This window comes from Salvelinus sp. IW2-2015, unplaced genomic scaffold, assembly GCF_002910315.2.
Source record: "Salvelinus sp. IW2-2015 unplaced genomic scaffold, ASM291031v2 Un_scaffold2320, whole genome shotgun sequence".
NCBI classification, from domain to species: Eukaryota; Metazoa; Chordata; class Actinopteri; order Salmoniformes; family Salmonidae; genus Salvelinus; species Salvelinus sp. IW2-2015.
Genome location: NW_019943645.1, coordinates 53,497 through 68,146, shown reverse-complemented (window position 1 = coordinate 68,146; position 14,650 = coordinate 53,497). Strand labels below are relative to the sequence as shown.

The following is a 14,650-nucleotide window of genomic DNA, read 5'->3' as shown; positions in this document are numbered from 1 at the left end:
AGAGTTTTTCTATCAACGGAGCTCAGGAAGGTACTGGGGACGCCGCAGTAGTCCCGCGGCAGTTCTTTGTGTTCATTCACACAGCGGATGACTCTCGCGACTCCATCAGCCACTCATCCGAGGAGGTCCTCCAAGGGAACTTCCGGGAACTCACCGAACCGCACCTAGATCATGGGGGAGCGTCTTCTCGTGTACAATTGAATGTGGCAGTGGTTGTATCTTCAGGTCCCAAGAGTCAACGCGAGGTTTGCTGTCCACTTGAGTCAGGGTACTGTGTACTCCGAGTGTGATCACACAGTATACTTGTTGAGCTTTCTGAGTTAAGCCCAGGGTAATGCCCAGGGTTACTTCAACAAATACATCTACCTAGTAGTATCTGGTATCAGGTAGTACCTTTATGTAACGTTTCTTAAGCACAGGGGTCCTAATATGGATCCTTGAGGTACTCCAATACTACTACTCATTAAAACCCACTCTGATAGGTGTAAAATAGATTGTAATTTTAATATTTTGGTCAAATGTTTATTAAGTTAAATACATCGCCGTCATCTTGAAAAGTCACAGTGTACTCGGTCCGTATATATTTCATGACAGTAGTATTTTCACAGTGTACTCTATCGGTCTTTCCCTCCCACAGCTTGTCATTGGTTCCTCTTTCCCTCCCACAGCTTGTCATTGGTTCCTCTTTCCCTCCCACAGCTTGTCATTGGTTCCTCACCTGAGTCTGAATGCGGTTGAGCCCCCTGAACCAGAGGACCTGTCCGCGTCTCAGCTCTCTCTCCGCGTGGTCGATCTCCTCGTTGTCCTCGTTCATGTCTTCGTCCCCAGGCATCTCGTTCTTCTTGGTCAGCTGGCCTGCCCCTCGCAGGAACCGTAGCTTGCTGTTAGGGATGGTGGCGATCACCTGGGGGTGGGGACAAGGGGGAAAGAGGGAGATATGATTCTGAGACACAGACAAGGGGGAAAGAGGGAGATATGATTCTGAGATACAGACAAGGGGGAAAGAGGGAGATATGATTCTGAGATACAGACAAGGGGGAAAGAGGGAGATATGATTCTGAGACACAGACAAGGGGGAAAGAGGGAGATATGATTCTGAGACACAGACAGGGGGGAAAGAGGGAGATATATATTTCTCCTAAGCAGGGGTTGAAATGGAAGCTGAAAGAACTCAGGACTACATACAATGTTCATGTTTCTTTAATGAAAACATAATAATGCATTTAGTATGTTTTTCTATAGAAACATTTTACTATATGGGGCCTAAATATGGAGAACAATAATATGAAGCGACAGACTAAATATAAACAAATTACTATACCTATGTTAAGGGTTGTTAAGTTACAGTGCCTGCAGACAGTATTCACATCCCTCTGACTTTTCCACATTTTGTTGTGTTACAGCCTGCATTTTAAATGTATTAAACTGGCCTACTCACAATACCCCATACCCCAAAGTGGAGTTATGTTTCTCAGAATTATTTTTTTTACAAATTAATTTAAAAAAAATGAAGATCTGAAATGTCTTGAGTCAATAAATATTCAACACCCTTTTTTTTAATGCCAAGCCAAAATAAGTTCAGGAGTAAAAATGTTGATTAACAAGTTTCGTGGACTCACATTGATTGTTGAATGACTCTCTGTAACCCACACAGGTCCTTCAGTCGACCAGTGAATTTCAAACACAGATTCAACTACAAAGACCAGGGAGTTTTCCAAAGCCTCGCCAAGAAGGCCATTGGTAGATGGGTAAAAAATTAAAAAATCAGACATAGAATTTCCCTTTGAGCATGGTGAAGTTAATAATTACTCTTCGGATGGTCTATCAATACACCAGGTCACTACAAAGATACAGGCATCCTTCCTAACTCAGTTGCTGGAGACGAAGGAAACCACTCAGGGATTTCACCATGAGGCCAAAACAGTTACAGAGTTTAATGGCTGTGACAGGAGAAAACTGAGGATGGATCAACAACATTGTAGTTACTCCACAATACTAACCTAAATGACAGAGTGAAAAGAAGAAAGCTTGTACAGATTAAAAATACTACAAAACATGCATTCTGTTTGCAACAAGGCACTAAAGTAATACTTAAAAAAAAAAATCAAAGCAATTGACTTTTTTTTCCTGAATAGGAACTGTTATGTCTGAGGCAACCTCAATACAACACATTACTGAGTACCACTCTCAATCTGTTCAATACAACACATTACTGAGTACCACTCTCCATCTGTTAATTAAACAACACATTACTGAGTACCACACCTCATACTGTTCAATACAACACATTACTGAGTACCACTCTCATTCTGTTCAATAAAACCATTACTGAGTTACCACTCTCTATACTGTTCAATACAACACATTACTGAGTACCACTCTCCATCTGTTCAATACAACACATTACTGAGTACCACTCTCATCTGTTCATACAACACATTACTGAGTACCACTCTCATCTGTTCTAATACAACACATTACTGAGTACCACTCTCCATCTGTTCAATACAACACATTACTGAGTACCACTCTCCATCTGTTCAATACAACACATTACTGATACCACTTCTCTACATCCTGTTAATACAACACGATTTCCATTACTGAGTACCCACTCTCCGTCTGTTCAATACAACACATTATGAAGTACCACTCTCCATCTGTTCAATACACACATTACTGAGTACCACTCTCCTCTGTTCAATACAACACATTACTGAGTACACTCTCCGTCTGTTCAATACAACACATTACTGAGTACACTCTCCATCTGTTCAATACAACACATACTGAGTACCACTCTCTATACTGTTCAATACAACACATTACTGAGTACCCACTCTCCATCTGTTTAATACAACACATTACTGATACCACTCTCCATCTGTTCAATACAACACATTACTGAGTACCACTCTCTCGTCTGTTCAATACAAAACATTACTGAGTACCACTCATCCATCTGTTTAATACAAAACACATTACTGAGTACCACTCTCCATCTGTTCAATACAAACACATTACTGAGTACCACTCTCCATCTTTAATACAACCAACATACTGAGTACCACTCTCTATATGTCAATACAACACATTACTGAGTACCACTCTCCATCTGTTCAATACAACACATTACTGAGTACACTCATCCATCTGCTCTCAATACAACACATTACTGAGTACTCACTCTCCATCTGTTCAAATACAACACATTACTGAGTACCACTCTCCATCTGTTCAATACAACCATTATGATACATCTCATCTGTAATACACACATTTACTGAGTACCACTCTCATATGTTCAATACAACACATTACTGAGTCCACTCTCCATTGTTTAATACAACACATTACTGAGTACACTCTCCATCTGTTTAATACCACAACATTACTGAGTACCCACTCTCCATCGTTAATACAACACATTACTGAGTACCACTCTCCATCTGTTCAATTACAACACATACTGAGTACACTCTCCTCTTTCAATACAACCATTACTGAGTACCACTCTCCATCTGTTCAATACAACACATTATGAGTACCACTCTCCATCTGTTATTACAACCCATTAACTGAGTACCACTCTCCATCTGTCAATACAACACATTACTGAGTACCACTCTCCATCTGTTCAATACAACACATACTGAGTACCACTCTCCATCGTTAATACAACACATACTGAGTACCACTCTCCATCTGTTCATACAACACATTACTGAGTACACTCTCCATATCTGTTCAATACAACACATTACTGAGTACCACTCTCCATCTGTTCAATACAACACATTACTGAGTACCCACTCTCCATCTGTTTAATACAACACATTACTGAGTACCACTCTCCATCTGTTCAATACAACACATTACTGAGTACACTCTCCATCTGTCAATACAACACCATTACTGAGTACCACTCTCCATCTGCAATACAACAACATTCTGAGTACCACTCTCCATCTGTTCAATACAACACATTACTGAGTACCACTCTCCATTGTTCATACAACACATTACTGGTACCACTCTCCATCTGTTCAATACAAACGAACATTACTGAGTACCACTCTCCATCTGTTCAATACAACACATTACTGAGTACCATCTCCTCATTCAATACAACACATTACTGAGTACCACTCTCCATCTGTTCAATACAACACATTACTGGACCACTCCTATTGTTCAATACAACACATTACTGAGTACAAACTCTCCATCTGTTCAATTACAAACATTATGAGTACCACTCTCCATCTGTTCAATACAACACATTACTGAGTACCACTCTCATCTGTCAATCAAAACATTTACTGAGTACCACTCTCCATCTGTTCAATACACACATTACCGAGTACCACTTCCATCTGTTCAATACAACACATTACTGAGTACCACTCTCCATCTGTTTAATACAACACATTACTGAGTACCACTCTCATATGTTCAATACAACACATTACTGAGTACCAACTTCCATCTGTTCAATACAACACATTACTGAGTACACTCTCTATCATGTTCAATACAACACATACTGAGTACCACTCTCCATCTGTTCAATACAAACACATTACTGAGTACCACTCTCCATCTGTTCAATACAACACATTACTGAGTACCACTCTCCGTCTGTTCAATACAACACATACTTGAGTACCACTCCATGTTCAAAAACACATTACTGAGTACACTCTCCATCTGTTCAATACAACACATTACTGAGTACACTCCATCTGTTAATACAACATTATGAGTACCACTCTCCATCTGTTCAAAACAACACTTACTGAGTACCACTCTCCATCTGTTCAATACAACACATTACTGAGTACCACTCTCCATCTGTTAATACAACACATTACTGAGTACCACTCTCCATTGTTCAATACAACACCATTACTGAGTACCACTCTCCATCTGTTTCAATACAACACATTACTGAGTACCACTCTCCTCTTTCAATACAACACATTACTGAGTACCACTCCATCTGTTCAATACAACACATTACTGAGTACCACTCTCCATCTGTTTATACAACACATTACTGAGTACCACTCTCCATCTGTTCAATACAACACATTACTGAGTACCACTCTCCATCTGTTTCAATACAACACATTACTGAGTACCACTCTCCATCTGTTCAATACAACACATTACTGAGTACCCTCATCTGTTCAATACAACACATTACTGAGTACCACTCTCCCGTCTTTCAATACAACACATTACTGAGTACCACTCTCCATCTGTTTCAATACAACATTACTGAGTACCACTCTCCATCTGTTCCATACAACCATTACTGAGTACCACTCTCCATCTGTTCAATACAACACATTACTGATACCACTCCATCTGTTCAATACACAACATTACTGAGTACCACTCTCCATCTGTTTAATACAACACCATTACTGAGTACCACTCTCCATCTGTTCAATACAACACATTACTGAGTACCACTCTCCATCTGTCAATACAACACATTACCGAGTACCACTCTCCATCTGTTCAATACAACACATTACTGAGTACCACTCTCCATCTGTTTAACTACAACACATTACTGAGTACCACTCTCCATCTGTTCAATACAACACATTACTGAGTACCACTCTCCATCTGTTCATACAACACATTACTTGAGTACCACTCTCCATCTGTCAATACAACACATTCTGAGTACCACTCTCCATCTGTTCAATACAACACATACTGAGTACCACCTCTCCATCTGTTCAATACAACACATTACTGAGTACCACTCTCCATCTGTTCAATACACACATTACTGAGTACACTCTCATTGTTCAATACAACACATTACTGAGTACCACTCTCCATCTGTTCAATACAACACATTACTGAGTACCACTCTCCGTCTGTTCAATACAACACATTACTGAGTACACTCTCCGTCTGTTCAATACAACACATTACTGAGTACACTCTCCATCGTTTAATAACACACATCATTAGTGAGTACCACTCTCCTCTGTTCAATACAACACATTACTGAGTACATCTCCGTCTGTTCAATACAACACATACTGAGTCCACTCTCGTCTGTTTCAATACAACACATTACTGAGTACACTCTCCATCTGTTCAATACAACATCTAATTACTGAGTAACCACTCTCCATCTGTTCAAATCAACACATTACGTGAGTACCACTTCTCCATCTGTTCAATACAACACATTACTGAGTACCACTCTCCGTCTGTTCAATTAACAACACATTACTGAGTACCACTCTCCATCTGTCATACAAACCATTACTGAGTACCACTCTCCATCTGTTCATAACAACACATTACTGAGTACCACTCTCCATCTGTTCATACAACACATTACTGAGTACCACTCTCCATCTGTTAATACAAACACATTACTGAGTACCACTCTCCATCTGTTCAATAACAACACATTACTGAGTACACTCTCCATCTGTTCAATACAACACATTACTGAGTACCACTCTCATCTGTTCAATACACAACATTACTGAGTACACTCTCTCTGTTCAATAACACATTACTGATACACTCATCCATCGTTCAATACAACCACTTACTGAGACCACGTCTTCCGTCTGTTCAAACACACATACTGAGTACCACTCTCCATCTGTCAATACAACACATTACTGAGTACCACTCTCCATCTGTTCAATACACACATTACGGGAGACCACTTCCCACTGTCCAATATCACATCACCTTACTGAGGACCACTCTCCATCTGGTTCAATACATACACATCTACAGTACCACTCTCCCAAGTCTGTTCAAATACAACACATTACTGTTACCACTCTCCATTCTGTTCAATACAACCATTACGAGTACCACTCTCCGTCTGTTCAATACACACATTACTCGAGTAACCATCCCATCTGTCACCATCTAATCCATCCAAACATAACCTATCGAGTACACTCTCCATTCTGTTCAATTACAACACATTACTGTCTCATGTCATTGAACACTCAGTCCCTCCATCTGTATACAACCATTCGGTAGTACTCCAGTCAACACACATTACTGAGTACACTCTCCATCTGTCCAATACAACACATTACTGAGTACCACTCTCCGTCTGTTCAATACAACACATTACTGAGTACCACTCTCCATCGGTTCAATAGAACACATTACTGAGTACCGCTCTCCATATTTTCAAGCATAGTGATGGCTGCATCATGTTATGGGTATGCTTCTAATCGTTAAGGACTGGGGAGTTTTTCAGGATAAAAAGAAGCAGAACAATAACCTAAAACACAAGGCCAAATCTGCAATGAAGATGCTTATCCAGAAGACAGCGAATGTGGCTGAGTTACAGTTTTGACTTAACTTCTTTGGGGTAGGGGGCAGTATTTTCACGTCCGGATGAAAAGCGTGACCAGAGTAAACGGCCTGCTACTCAGCCATAAAAGCTAGAATATGCATATTATTAGTAGATTTGGATAGAAAACACTCTGAAGTTTCTAAAACAGTTTGAATAATGTCTGTGAGTATAACAGAACTCATATGGCAGGCAAAAACCTGAGAAAAAATCCAACCAGGAAGTGGGAAATCTGAGGTTGGTGGATTTTCAACTCAGCTCCTATTGAAGGTACAGTGGGATATTGGTCATGTTGCATGTTCCACTAGATGTCAACAGTCTTTAGAGCCTTGGCTGATGCTTTTACTGTGAAGTGGGGGCGAAGGAGAGCGGAATGAGTAAGGTCTGCCATGAGGTGACCATGCTCTGACCATGCGAGTTCACGTGAGAGCGAGCTCTGTTCCATCGCACTTCTGAAGACAAAGGAATTCTCCGGTTGGAACATTATTGAAGAATTATGTTAAAAACATCCTAAAGATTGATTCAATACTTTGTTTGTCATGTTTCTACTGACTGTAATATAACTTTTTAAACTTTTCGTCCGTACTTTCCGCTGGACCTGCCAGCGCGTCGTGAGTTCGGAAAGTATACTGAACGCTAGAACAACAAGGAGGAATTTGGACATAAATGGACATTATCGAACAAAACAAACATTTATTGTGGACCTGGGATTCCTTGGATTGCATTCTGATGAAGATCATCAAAGGTAAGTGAACGTTAATAATGTTATTTCTGACTTCTGTTGACTGCACAATATGGCAGATATATTTTTATCTTGATTGGGCTCTGAGCGCCAACCTCAGATTATTGCATGGTTTGCTTTTTCCGTAAAGCTTTTTTGAAATCGGACACTGTGGCTGGATTTACAACAAGTGTATCTTTAAAATGGTGTAAAATACATGTATGTTTGAGGAATTTTAATTATGGGATTTCTGTTGTTTTGAATTGGGCGCCCTGCAGTTTCACTGGCTGTTGACGAGGTGGGACGCTACCGTCCCACGTACCCTAGAGAGGTTAAATCTAGTTGAAAAGTTATGGCAAGACCTGAAAATAGTTGTTTAGCAATGATCAATAACCAATTTAACAGAGCTTGAAGAATTTTGGGGGAAAAAATTGGAAAATGTTGAACAAACCAGGTGTGGAAAGCTCTTAGAGACTCACCCAGAACGACTCACAGCTTTAAACTCAGGGGTATGAACACATATGTAAATTAGATATTTCTGTATTTAATTTTCAATACATTTGCAAACATTTCTAAAAACATGTTTTAACTGTGTCATTGCGGTGTATTGTGTGTAGCTGGGTGACAGAGAACAATCAATGTATTCCATTTTGAATTCAGGCTGAAACACAAACAAAATGTGGAATCAAGGTTTGTAAAGGTTTGTCAAGGCATGTCAAGGTATGTCAATATATATTTATAGGTATATCAATATATATTTATAGGTATGCCAATATATATTTATAGGTATGCCAATATATATTTACAGGTATGCCAATATATATTTACAGGTATGCCAATATATATGTATTGGTATGTCAAGATATAATTCATAGGTATGTGAAGATATATTTATAGGTATGCCAATTATAATGTATTGGTATGTCAATATATATTTATAGGTATGTCAATATATATGTATTGGTATGTCAATATATATTTATAGGTATGTCAATATATATGTATTGGTATGTCAATAATATTTACAGGTATGCCAATATATATTTACAGGTAATGCCAATATATATTACAGGTATGGCCAATATATATTTACAGTATGCCAATATATATTTACAGGTATGTCAATATATATTTATAGTTATGTCAATATATTCTTACCTGTCCCCAGACTAACTCTCCCAGTCCAAGGAAGGTACACCAGCCCCACTTCTCCAAATCCAGAGGAGTACAACTGAACGGCTTCCCTCCAAACTGTACGATCACAATCTGGAACACACAGATAGGCACATACATTACGAATCGCCATGATACCTTAGCATCAACACAAACAAGTGCTTGAATTTGGGCCGGAGATCCTTGGTGCTGAAAACCTGCACCTCAAGTTTCCTACTGCACCCACACACACACACACACAGAGACACAGACCACACACACAACACCCATACACACACCCAAACACACACAAACACACACCCAAAACACACACACACACACACACACACACACACACACACACACACACACACACACACACACACACACACCACACCACACACCACACACACACCACACACACACCAACACACACACAACACACACAACACACACACAGAGAGACACAGACACACACCCACACACACAGAGACACAGACACACACAACATACACACACACACACCCAAACACCACCACACACCACCCACACACACACACACCACATACACACACCCAAACACACACCAAACACACACACACACACACACACACACAACACAACACAACAACACACACACACACACACACACACACACACACACACACACACACACACACACACACACACACACACACAGAGAGACACAGACACACACACACCCACACACACAGAGACACAGACACACACACATACACACACACACACCCAAACACACCCACCCACACACCCAAACACACACACACAAACACACACCCAAACACCCAAACACACCCACCCACACACCCAAACACACACACACAACACCCACACACACACACCCACACACAGAGACAGACAGCACACCCCACACCCCACCCCCACACCCACCCAGGGGGAAATATTAAACCTCCAAACTGAACAATAGAAATCTAGATGTCCATCCAGACGTGAAATAGGTCACTCCCTGAAACACTCGTTGCTCCCAGTCGTATGTTATCAACACTTCAGCGATCAGGATCTCTTGTATTGGACTAAGCATCAGGTCAGGACAGCTACAGTAAGCTTCAAGTCCTAACCTTTGACTGCGTCCCCATTTTATTTATTTTTTATTTATTTTACCTTTATTTAACTAGGCAAGTCAGTCATGAACAAATTCTTATTTTCAATGATAGCCTAGGAACTGAACTGCCTTGTTCAGGGGCAAAACGACAGATTTGTACCTTGTCAGCTCGGTGCTTCGAACTTGCAACGTTTTGGTTACTAGCCTACCCTGCCGCCCCCATGGAACTCTATTCTCTATGTAGTGCACTTCTTTAGACCAGGGCCCTATAGGGAATAGTGTGCACTACTTTAGACCAGGCCTATAGGGAATAGGGTGCACTTCTTTAGACCAGGGCCTATAGGAATAGGGTGCACTTCTTTAGACCAGGGCCTATAGGGAATAGGGTGCACTTCTTTAGACCAGGGCCTATAGGGAAGGGTGCACTTCTTTAGACCAGGGCCTATAGGGAATAGTGTGCACTTCTTTAGACCAGGGCCTATAGGAAATAGTGTGCACTACTTTAGACCAGGGCCTATAGGAATGGGTGCACTACTTAGACCAGGGCCTATAGGGAATAGTGGTGCACTACTTTAGACCAGGGCTATAGGGAATTAGTGTGCACTACTTTAGACCAGGGCCTATAGGGAATAGGGTGCACTACTTTAGACCAGGGCTATAGGGAATAGTGTGCACTACTTAGACCAGGGCCTATAGGGAATAGGGTGCACAACTTCAGACCAGGACCTGATAGGGAATAGTGTAACACTCCTTTTGGACCAGGGCCTATAGGGAATAGGGTGCACAACTTTAGACCAGGGCCTATAGGAATAGGGTGCACAACTTTAGACCAGGCCTATAGGGAATAGGGTGCAACTACTTTAGACCAGGGCCTATAAAAAGGAATAGGGTGGCACTTTACCTTTAATAGACTCAGGGCTATAAAAATAGTGCGCACTACTTTAGACCAGGTCCTATAGGGAATAGGGTGCACTACTTTAGACCAGGGCCTATAGGGAATAGTGCGCAACTACTTTAGACCAGGAACCATAGGGAATAGGGTGCACTACTTAGACAGGGCCTGAGGGAATAGGGTGCACTACTTTAGACCAGGGCCTATAGGGAATAGGGTGCACTACTTTAGACCAGGGCCTATAGGGAATAGGGTGCACTTCTTTAGACCAGGGCCTATAGGGAAAGGGTGCACTACTTTAGACAGGGCCTATAGGGAATAGGGTGCACTTCTTTAGACCAGGGCCTATAGGGAATAGGGTGCACTACTTTAGACCAGGGCCTATAGGGAATAGGGTGCACTTATTTAGACCAGGGCCTATAGGGAATAGGGTGCACTACTTTAGACCAGGGCCTATAGGGAATAGGGTGCACTACTTTGGTCCAGGACCCATAGGGAATAGGGTGCACTACTTTGGTCCAGGACCCATAGGGAATAGGGTGCACTACTTTGGTCAGGACCCATAGGGAATAGGTGCACTACTTTGGTCCAGGACCCATAGGGAATAGGGTGCACTACTTGGTCCAGGGCCCATAGGGAATAGGGGCACTACTTTGGTCCAGGGCCCATAGGGATCGTTTCTACCAGGATGGCGATTGTTCTTAACTGGATGGTGAATGTTTCCTACCTGGATGGTGAATGTTTCCTACCTGGATGGTGAATATTTCCTACCTGGATGGAGAATGTTTCCTACTGGATGGTGAATATTTCCTACCTGGATGGTGAAATGTTTCCTACCTGAATGGAGAATGTTTCCTACCTGAATGGTGAACATTTCCTACCTGGATGGTGAATATTTCCTACCTGGATGGTGAATATTTCCTACCTGAATGGTGAAACATTTCCTACCTGAATGGTGAACATTTCCTACCTGGATGGTGAATATTTCCTACCTGAATGGTGAACATTTCCTACCTGGATGGTGAATGTTTCCTACCTGGATGGTGAATGTTTCCTACCTGGATGGTGAATGTTTCCTACCTGGATGGTGAATGTTTCCTACCTGGATGGTGAATGTTTCCTACCTGAATGGTGAATGTTTCCTACCTGGATGGTGAATTTTTACCTGGATGGAGAATGTTTCCTACCTGGATGGTGAATGTTCCTACCTGGATGGAGAATGTTTCCTACCCGGATGGTGAATGTTTTCCTACCTGGATGGTGAATATTTCCTACCTGGATGGTGAATGTTTCCTACCTGGATGGTGAATGTTCCTACCTGGATGGAGAATGTTTCCTACCCTGGATGGAGAATGTTTCCTACCTGGATGGCGAAGGTTCCGAAGACGATGGAACAGAAGATGGGGTTCCTGAAGATTCCGTCGAAGACGTTCCTCTCTCCGTGGATCTTCCTGGCGTTGATCTCGTTGAAAAGCTGCATGAGGACGAAGGTGTTGAAAATGATGGTGTAGTGTTCTGACGGAGGGGAGTGGAGAGGAGCGTGACGACCACTGTCTATGTCAAAGATCTGCTCACCTGAGATAGAGAGAAAGAGAGGGAAGATATAGAGAGGTATAGAGAGATAGGGAGAAAGAGAAACGGAGAGAGAGATAGGGAGAAAGAGAAACGGAGAGAGAGATAGGGAGAAAGAGAAACGGAGAGAGAGATAGGGAGAAAGAGAGAGAGAGAGAAGAGACAGATATATTGTTGTTAAAAATCTGCTCACCTGGAGGAGTCCTTATCACTGCCATATATTTGAAGCTGGGGCTAAAGTAAGCTGAAGTTGTAGGGGCAAAACTGAACCATGAATTGCAGTTTCTCGCGGCCCATACACTACTTTCAGGTTGTAAAATCCTCAATTTTCCCATTTACAAGTGTTTACCTATACTTAAGATAATTTTGCTAAACTCTTAACACAGCAACACACAATTAGCCAAATAGTACATTTTCTGCTCAAAACCAAATTTTCTTCATTAAATTCCAATTCTACATTTCAAAATGCAAAACCGTGGCTTTCAATGTAAGCATTTTTAGAAACGTGTTAATTGATATTCTGCGGGGAAAAATTGTGTTTTAATGACACAGTCTGGTCCACAACAGATGGCTTTTCTGTTAGTTGTGTTTAGAGTTTTGAAAATGTGACGACAGGTCAGACAAAAGGACGTTAGCGATTGTACAACAAAAAACTGAAACAGACCAAGGTGTTTCTTGTCCCGAAATCCCGCTTAATTAACAGACAGGTTGAATCCCGCTTGACAGAGATGCTAAGCTGCTAGCCATCAAGCTAACAAAGTTGGTACCAGATGAGTTTTGTAATGGAGCCCTCTTTGTCTGAAGAAAAGAACGGTTCCAGCCCTGTAGAAGGTCTATTACACACTGTTTCTGGACAAACCGAACCACTCGGAGTTCCAATGCGGCAATTGTTTACTTGCCGTGGATTATAGGCTTGAGGTGGCTTCGTCGATGACTCGGATCGCCAGCCTATGCAAGAGACTGGGGAAAATGCAGAGCGGAATGTTTACATTTTCTATGCCGGAGGCTGGACGGCATTCACCTTTGTTGGATGCATCTCCGCCTTGTCGTTTGTCGTTATCCGACTGGCCGGTGTTGCCCAGAGCTCGCACATCTGATAGCGGAGTCAAAAGAACACAGCAAGAGAAGCAAGACAACCAACGATGGTCGCATGTCACGACACATGGAAGCCGAAGACAACGACTTCCCAGCAAGAGGCCCGGTACAAACATCTAATAGTTTTGCTGTCCTGGAGCCTGGTCTTCCTGCACCCTCGTCACTGAGGGGCTGAAGTTATCCTGCCTCTCGACCGTCCAATAAAGGCTTCTCTGAATCCTGAGAATCGTGGGAGTCAGCGGATTTCCTCTTCCTTCTCGCCTTCTGGATCCCAGAACACATTAACTAGCTGTGGTCTAGATGTCTAAGACAAGGCCTCTGGATCCCAGAACACATTAACTAGCTGTGGTCTAGATGTTTTTGTGAAGGCCACTATGACAGCCACACATTGACAGTCAGCTGTGTGTTTGTTACCTGTGTGATGCAGGCCCCAGTGAAGGGCCACTATGACAGCCACCACATTGACAGTCCAGCTGTGTGTTTTGTTACCTGTGTGATGCAGGCCCCAGTGAAGGCCACTATGACAGCCACCACGTTGACAGTCAGCTGTGTGTTTGTTACCTGTGTGATGCAGGCCCCAGTGAAGGCCACTATGACAGCCACCACGTTGACAGTCAGCTGTGTGTTTGTTACCTGTGTGATGCAGGCCCCAGTGAAGGCCACTATGACAGCCACCACGTTGACAGTCAGCTGTGTGTTGTTTACCTGTGTGATGCAGGCCCCAGTGAAGCCACTATGACAGCCACCACG

At 42.1% G+C, this 14,650-nt stretch overlaps 1 pseudogene; it reads right to left on the bottom strand.

The window, feature by feature from the left end:
- The window catches only part of LOC112073617 (plasma membrane calcium-transporting ATPase 2-like), a 77,195-nt pseudogene that overhangs the window by 11,292 nt on the left and 51,253 nt on the right, over positions 1–14,650 (bottom strand).